Source organism: Leopardus geoffroyi, chromosome B2 (assembly GCF_018350155.1).
Source record: "Leopardus geoffroyi isolate Oge1 chromosome B2, O.geoffroyi_Oge1_pat1.0, whole genome shotgun sequence".
NCBI classification, from domain to species: Eukaryota; Metazoa; Chordata; class Mammalia; order Carnivora; family Felidae; genus Leopardus; species Leopardus geoffroyi.
In genome coordinates, this window is record NC_059332.1 from 84,907,568 (window position 1) to 84,915,209 (window position 7,642).

The window sequence follows — 7,642 nt, forward strand, 5'->3', positions numbered from 1 at the left end:
AGAATCTCTAATTATTCCATTCAAAATATGCAATGAAGTTTTATTCATGATAGCAAATAAAAATTTAGCAAGAAATGATCCAATTATTGGTATCTGAGCATGAGTAATCCTATTTTTATTTTACCTAAAAAAAAAAATTTGAATTGAAGGAGTATGTCTAGAACAAAATCTTCTACAAGGCTATCAGTGGATTAAGTTCTCTTACAATTGTAGTTACTCCTACAATTGTTACTACAATTGTAACATTCATTTTTGTTCTCAACATTAAAATATATAGGGGAGAAATAGAAGTTACCAGAATGAAGGAAAGATCTATCTTCATATATCTCTATTTCTCTGTAAAAAAATTTCCCTTTTAAAGGTGGTTAGACTTTTCAAATGATGTTGGTTCTATTAGCATTTGATAGATGTTGATGTGAAAATTTGGGAGCCAGAGCTATAGTAACAAATTTCCTAAGGCTATTTATGATATGACTCCCATCATGTGAACCCCAAATTATCAGTGCCATCTAATAAACTCAAGAATATCACTGATGCCAAGGTACAAACTGCTCATTTTTTCTTCTTCAATTCTCAAAGGAGGATATTTTAAGATTCAGAAAGTAGAGTTAAGTAGGAATGGAAATAGGAAGTTCTTTATGTCACTAGGTAACATAACTGTTCGTTGGTACAGTGCAGGATTTGGGAGGGAAAATCTTATTAAGTAGATTTTCCCTAAACTACTAAACCATTACCCTTGCCTGAGAGTAATTATGACAACTGTGATATTTAAAAACCTACACAAGGATGGAATCTACCACATTACCCCAATAATACTGGATATATTCTGATAGGATAAATTCTCTGTATTCTCAGGAATTTTATGATTTTTGAGTCAAAATAGGAATCAATAATAGAAAACTGTATAGCATTGTAACTAGAAGAAAGAACATGGAAATATTAAGTCTTGATCTGCTTAATCAGAACTGTAAATGGAAAAATGTAGTGGGGAAATCACTGAAGTCCTTTCATAATATTATTGATCTCTAATGCTTTCTAAAGAGACTTAGTTCCAGTTTCAAATAAGAATCAACTACTTAGAGCTGGGGGTGGGGGCAGAGGGCAGTGGTGGTAATAGAGAACAGGACTACATTAGTTTCATTTGAAAATGAAGAAAGTGGAATTTCAGGTATGCCTTCTCTAGTTAAGTAACTTTCAAAAACTTTAACGTAAAATACCATAAATACCTCTCATGATATATTGTATTTTATTGGTTTAAATAAATATACTCTTAATAGCTGCTGATAGGGGCGCCTGGGTGGCGCAGTCGGTTAAGCGTCCGACTTCAGCCTGGTCACGATCTCGCGGTCCGTGAGTTCGAGCCCCGCGTCGGGCTCTGGGCTGATGGCTCAGAGCCTGGAGCCTGTTTCCGATTCTGTGTCTCCCTCTCTCTCTGCCCCTCCCCCGTTCATGCTCTGTCTCTCTCTGTCCCAAAAATAAATAAACGTTGAAAAAAAAATTAAAAAAAAAATAGCTGCTGATATTTTTAATAACATGCATTTCATTAACACACATTTGAAAAATCATTCCACATGTATGTTACAAATATTTCAGTACACATATAGAATTCAGAGCACTTTGTATTAACTCTAGTGTTCATAGGTTGGAAGTCACTACTTGCAGGTCTTCAGCAAGGAACTATTTTGCCAAACAAAACTAATCTGAAGTGTCCATTTAACACAAGTTGAGGAGGCATTTTTTAAAATTTGTTTCTTAGCACAAATGAAATAAGTTAGAAGACTTTATTAAATAATGAACAGGTGCTATTATTCAAGGAAGGAGATAAAAGTTTGAAGAGAGGTATGGTGCTTTGTATCATGAATGAATGAGAAGAGTGAGAGTCTGGGGGATAACTGGAAAGTAGAAGCAGAAATGTGGGAAGGCTAAATACTACAGCATGGGTGTTGGGAGATCTTATGGATTTGAAGCACAAAAGTACAATTTTGGAAGGAATGCCTAAGGCAGGATTTTGAGCTCAACTATTATAGATAATTTTATAAATTATCTACTTACGTTCTTCTGAAATCTTCAGTGTACTGATTATAGAAACTTTGAGCAGGGGGGGATTTTCTAATATAAATGTTCCGATTTGGCAAGAGCAAAAATAAGGTTTCTCTGGGAACAGTCTATAAATGATATCAGATGTGACTGAGTAGAGGTATTTCCATATTCTACTACTTGGTTCTGAGAGTGGAGGCAGTGGTTGATATTCATAGACAGCATTGTAACTTGTCACTGATAACTCTCATGGATCTTTTTGCTCTTTTATCAAGGGGATGGGTCAAGTGAAAATAAACATTTCAAAGCCTTAGAGATTCCAAATTAAAGTAGAGGGCTTCATCTCTTTGAGTGTTGTACAAAAATTCAACATTTTCATGCCAAGAAAGATAAATAAAATAGAATTCAACAGTCAAAACTTATGAATTTTAATTTAAAGGAAAAGCCTCTGTTGCAATATATAATAATGTATAAATTTTACCTGATACAAATAAAAAATGCATGCATTTGCACAGAAATCTATTATTACCTAAATAAGAGTACATCATTTTGCAGATACCTGTTACCATGGGTAGACATGCAACTCTCCTGTTGTAATCTCAATGTTTCAGGAGAAAAAAAAAAGTTCTCTAAAAGGGCAAAGAACATTTTTTTTAAATAAGTGTAGTCCTGTATTAGACTGTTTTAAGTTACAACATTAATTCAAGTGAACTTTTTTTTTTGTTTTTTTGACATGTTGTCAAGTTAAAAGATAAAAGATAAACAGAAAGGCTTATATTTACCAGGATGATTTCACCTCACTAAGAAATGTGGATAGATTCTAGAGGTAAATATAAAGAGGAATAAGCCATGATGAGTGATAATAAAGATTAAAGTACAAGTTTGCCGAATCCTAATCCAATGTTTTTTTGTTTTGTTTTGTTCCTTTTCTCCAAACTTTATTTTAAGAAAACCTTAAAGTTTTTATTGTGGAACTGAGAGTGTCCCAGGATTTATAATCTATCACTTCAGGAATCAGATTCTTTGTAAACTTCCCAAAGTTATTAATTAGTATAACAGAATATGGTAGTATAACAGAATACTGTGTCAGTAAATAGCTGAGATTTACACAGTGCTTTTTATCTATCAAAAAACCCCAACTTTTACATGCATATTAGTTTGTGGTCACCATTATGCAGAGTATGTTCAAACTGTAAAACCAAATCATTCAGAAAGACTCTCCCATATATTCTAAATTTATATGTATCATATACAAAGATTTGCTTTTTGAAATATGCTAGATTTTCACTTAAAAACTTCAGTACTCTAGAAAATATCAATAGCCTTTGTAAATCCTTCACCATAAATAACAATTTCCAAATAGTGAGGCTAACTTGGCCCAACAGAGAGAGCCCAATTGCCATTAAGTTTGGCATCACTCTATTGATCACTCGCATGTTCATGTATAACTTTTCAAGTACCTATAATGGGCCAACTACAAGGCTAAATATCCAAAATAAAATAGTGAAAACAACACAGTTTATATTCCAAAAAACTTACATAATAGAGGAACATATAGACAATTAATAGATAACTCAGTACAGTGCAAATGAAAAAGTGCTCTCATATAGATAAGTAAAGGGTACTTAAGGGGGAACACCAAAAGAGCACTGCTAAGGCAAGTTTACAGGAGCATGGAAGTCTTCCCCAAAGGAAAATATATTTGAACTGAGATCTGAAGAATGAATAGGATAAAGCACAAGAAAGAAAAACATTTCCAGAAGTACGAACAGGAGGTATAAAAGTATGAAGAAAAGAGGGAAGACGTGACTAGTTCTTGAAAAAATGCAAATTGTTTACATGAAACCAGGACAGTAATAAGATAAGAACGCTAGAAAAGTCAACTGCAGAGATGGGATGGGGTCAGGCCATGAGATGACTGGTAGGCAAAGTGAAGACCTTGAACTTCACATACATACATACATACATACATAAAAGACATATCACTGAAGGATGCTATTATGCACGGAATTTCCAATGTGACTGTTACTATTTCAATATATAAATTTTTGGAGGGACACCATTCAACCCCCAACAGAGGAACATGATCATCCATAACCTGCTTTACTGAAGTATTCTTTTCACTGAATGTTTCAGATTTACATCTTTAAATAAAGTACTGTAAGCCCCTTGTGTACCTTTGTACAAATTCTGTACATGCAAAATTCTGCAAAACTCATAGTACAACATTATAAACTTCTCTTTTACTAGAGGTATATGCTTTTATTGATAGTTCATATTGCTTTCTGTGCTTAATTGTCTCTGCAAAAAAACTGTAGCACTCTATAACTTATTAAATCTATGATGCACTTCCATTAAGGAACTTTAATACAGATTGTAGTAAATGTGTGATATAGGTAAAGCTTTCCCTGACTGTTCATTCCATATTTATAATGACCTTTATTCATCTTTTGAACTATCCTTTTTATAATCAGTGAAGAATATGTATGTATTTCATCATCAGCAGAGTTTGACAAAGAACAAGGAAACCAGAATGAGACTCTTAACAGGACCCAGCCAGTGAAGTACAAGCTAAATTTAGTTTTCCCTGTGCATAATCAATTTTTAAAACTTTTAGTTATTGTAATTTTGTGACTTAAGTTTATTAATATGGATTGAATTTCATAGGAAAATGTACAATATACAAAGAAAATAATTCACTTACTTATAATCTCTATTCAAGATAAACACTAAAATGAACACATCTGTTTATTTTCAGTCTTCTAGTCTGCCTACTTCTCATTCTCCTCTTCTTTATGATCATACCCCTACCACATAATTAGCATATTATTTATATCCATTGTTTCCCCTATATACCATTCATCATGAGCGTATACTGATAGCAAATGAATTATAGGAATTAGGGTTTAGCTGAGAGTAACAACAGCAATAGCAACAAAAAAAGGTCTGTCCCATTAAGATTACAGTGTTTTCTTAACTGGAAGAAGTTAGTCTGTAATCTATATATGATTTTCCTAGTGTCAGGGACTAGGATCCTTTTATCTTGTTCTCCAGAGAAAGCTTCCATCACCAAGGTTACTGCACAGTCCTAGATGGCTCTGTATCTCTTACCAGTATGTTTGTTAACGTGGGAGCTGTCCTCTAAAAATATGTAAAATTTCACTCACTTTCCTCAATTTAAAAATGAACACCCATGTTCACTTAAAAATCTTGCCTAAATGCCAGCCTAGTGTCAGCATTTTGTAACTTACTTTATAAACAACCATGTCTATGTAGCATGATACTATCCTACACTGGGTGTCAATAACTACAACTGTAGGAAGATTCTTCCCTTAGTAAGTTTGTGCTAGTAACTGTGAAAGAAATATTCAAAAAATTTCCATATGTAGAATACATACTTTTTTAATTATTAGAGTTTGGACACCAGAATCTGTATCCATCTAAAATGTATTTTTACTGAAATATAATGAACAGCTTTATAAAGCACAGTTTTTGAAGGACAATGGCAAAATAACTTTATTAAAGCAGAGGGCCTTTCAATTAGTTTGATACAAAGGCTGTCAAACTTTCACTTTCTCAGTGTTGAAGAACACAGCATTACTAAGGCAAAACTTACTGATTTCTAAAATGGCTAAAATCCTTAGCTATATTATTTCTCCAGAGAAAAATAGTAGTTCAAACCAACCATTTCATTTGCTATAAACAATGAATATATCCATGGCTAGTCACATAACCAGTACCCATAGAGTAAATGTAGGGAAAAACATGATGAATTGACATTCAACAAAACTGCTCTAAAAGTAGATATTACACATTCAAATATTTTTCTTTCAAGTTTATTTCTAGCACTAATTTATGTGCTAAAAAAATAAAACACCGTAATAGCATATCACTACTATTTCTCCGCCTTATTAGACAAGATAAATTGTGTAATCTTCTTTCATAGCACACGGTGAGGTAGAGAGTCATTTAATTACCTGTGAATCAAAGCAATTTAGGTAACTCTTTCTGATCATTACCACAGAGACTCAAGGAACTAAAATGCTCAATAATCGATAGCAACTCAACCTCAAAACAAAGTTAAGCCCTTGCAATTTTCCTGGAATAGGGCTCACTGTTTGACCAAGTAGGATTCCACTGACTCTAGAATCCCTGAATCTCCTCCCCTCTGACATGGATCATCACTACCCTAGGTACTGCTTTGTGCCTGTTCCTACTCTTAACACGTATCGCTTCTTAAGCTTTAAAAGTACCAGAGTGATTAACTGATATGTGTATACTCAATACCTAGAACTATATTTGACATATTCTGGGCACCAAATATATTATTTATAGAAAATTAAAATTTAAAGGCAAACGCTGCCCGGGGTGGGGGCGGGTACTGGAGCCAGATCCCAAGCCATGCCAACTCGGCCACCACTGCCATGCGCTGGGTCCCGTGCTGCTGAAGAATGCTGTCCCTGGCAGGAGCCCCCAAGTACATGGAACACTTCAGCAAGTTCTCCCTGTCCCCTGTCGATGAAGCAGTTTCTGGATTTTGGGTCCAGCAATGCCTGTGAGAAAACCATTCACCTTCCTCAGGCAGGGGAAGCCCCTGTGCCTGGCCATCATGAAGAGATCAACCTGCTTCCTGACAGAGTGCTGAGCACATCCTTGGTGAAGCTGGTCCACAGCTGGTATGTCCAGTCTCCTGGACATCATGGAGTTCCTGGACAAGGACCCCAAGGACAATCGTACCTGCACCAGGTCACTGATGCCCTGATCATCTGGAACCGCTGTGACCAGGTGGTGCTCACCATGGAATATTTACAACTTGTTTTTACAGACTTCCCTTTAGAGCATGCATTAGCTATAGGTGTTTCTTCATGACAGGGTGTCAAAAGACAACTCTATATACTGCTTTAGATAGTGTGCAAATTACACCGCATGTGTTCTAGCTGCGAGAAATAATAATAGGTTCTTCCTCCAAACAACTAATACAAAGCCCACCATGTTAACAATGAAAAGCCCTGTAAAAAATAAAACTATGGAGAAAAAGGCTATTCTGTTGTTTTGATAGTCACATAACATTTTAACATACTGTGGTCCTGAACTTAAGACATAGTTTTGCCTTGTTTAACCCAAAATCTCTTACTTGTTTATTAAAAACAACTTCTTTCGCATGGAGCCACCCTGTTGTTTTGCAAGACAGAACAGACACAAACAGAAATAGGAAAATGAAGCAGAGAAATGCATGGCTTCAGCACACCTGATTATCTGAATATATTATTTGAAAGATAGTATTTTATTCTCATGCTCTGAGTTCAGACTCACATTTAAGAATCAATTTGTTCACTGAACTATATAGTCCTTTAGAGTCAATTTCTTATAATTATTTTGAAATAGTCTAATTTGGTAATTTTCAAACTGTTAGGAGGTGTCCTGATACCCTTATGATAGTTGTGTAAAATTTTAAGAATTATAAAACCCCTAAGAATATACCCATATGTACAAAAATCTTATTGGGCTGCAAATTTCGAAAAGCTTTATTTAAGGGATATTTTATCATCTACATCTTCATAGAGGGACATAAAGTTCAAAAAGGCCAAATAATTTATCCATGAAT

The 7,642-nt window shown here is 34.6% G+C and overlaps 1 pseudogene; it reads left to right on the forward strand.

Annotated features, from left to right (window-relative positions):
• Positions 1–6,488: 6,488 nt before the first annotated feature.
• Positions 6,489–6,906, forward strand: LOC123609931 (annotated as a pseudogene).
• Positions 6,907–7,642: the final 736 nt, after the last annotated feature.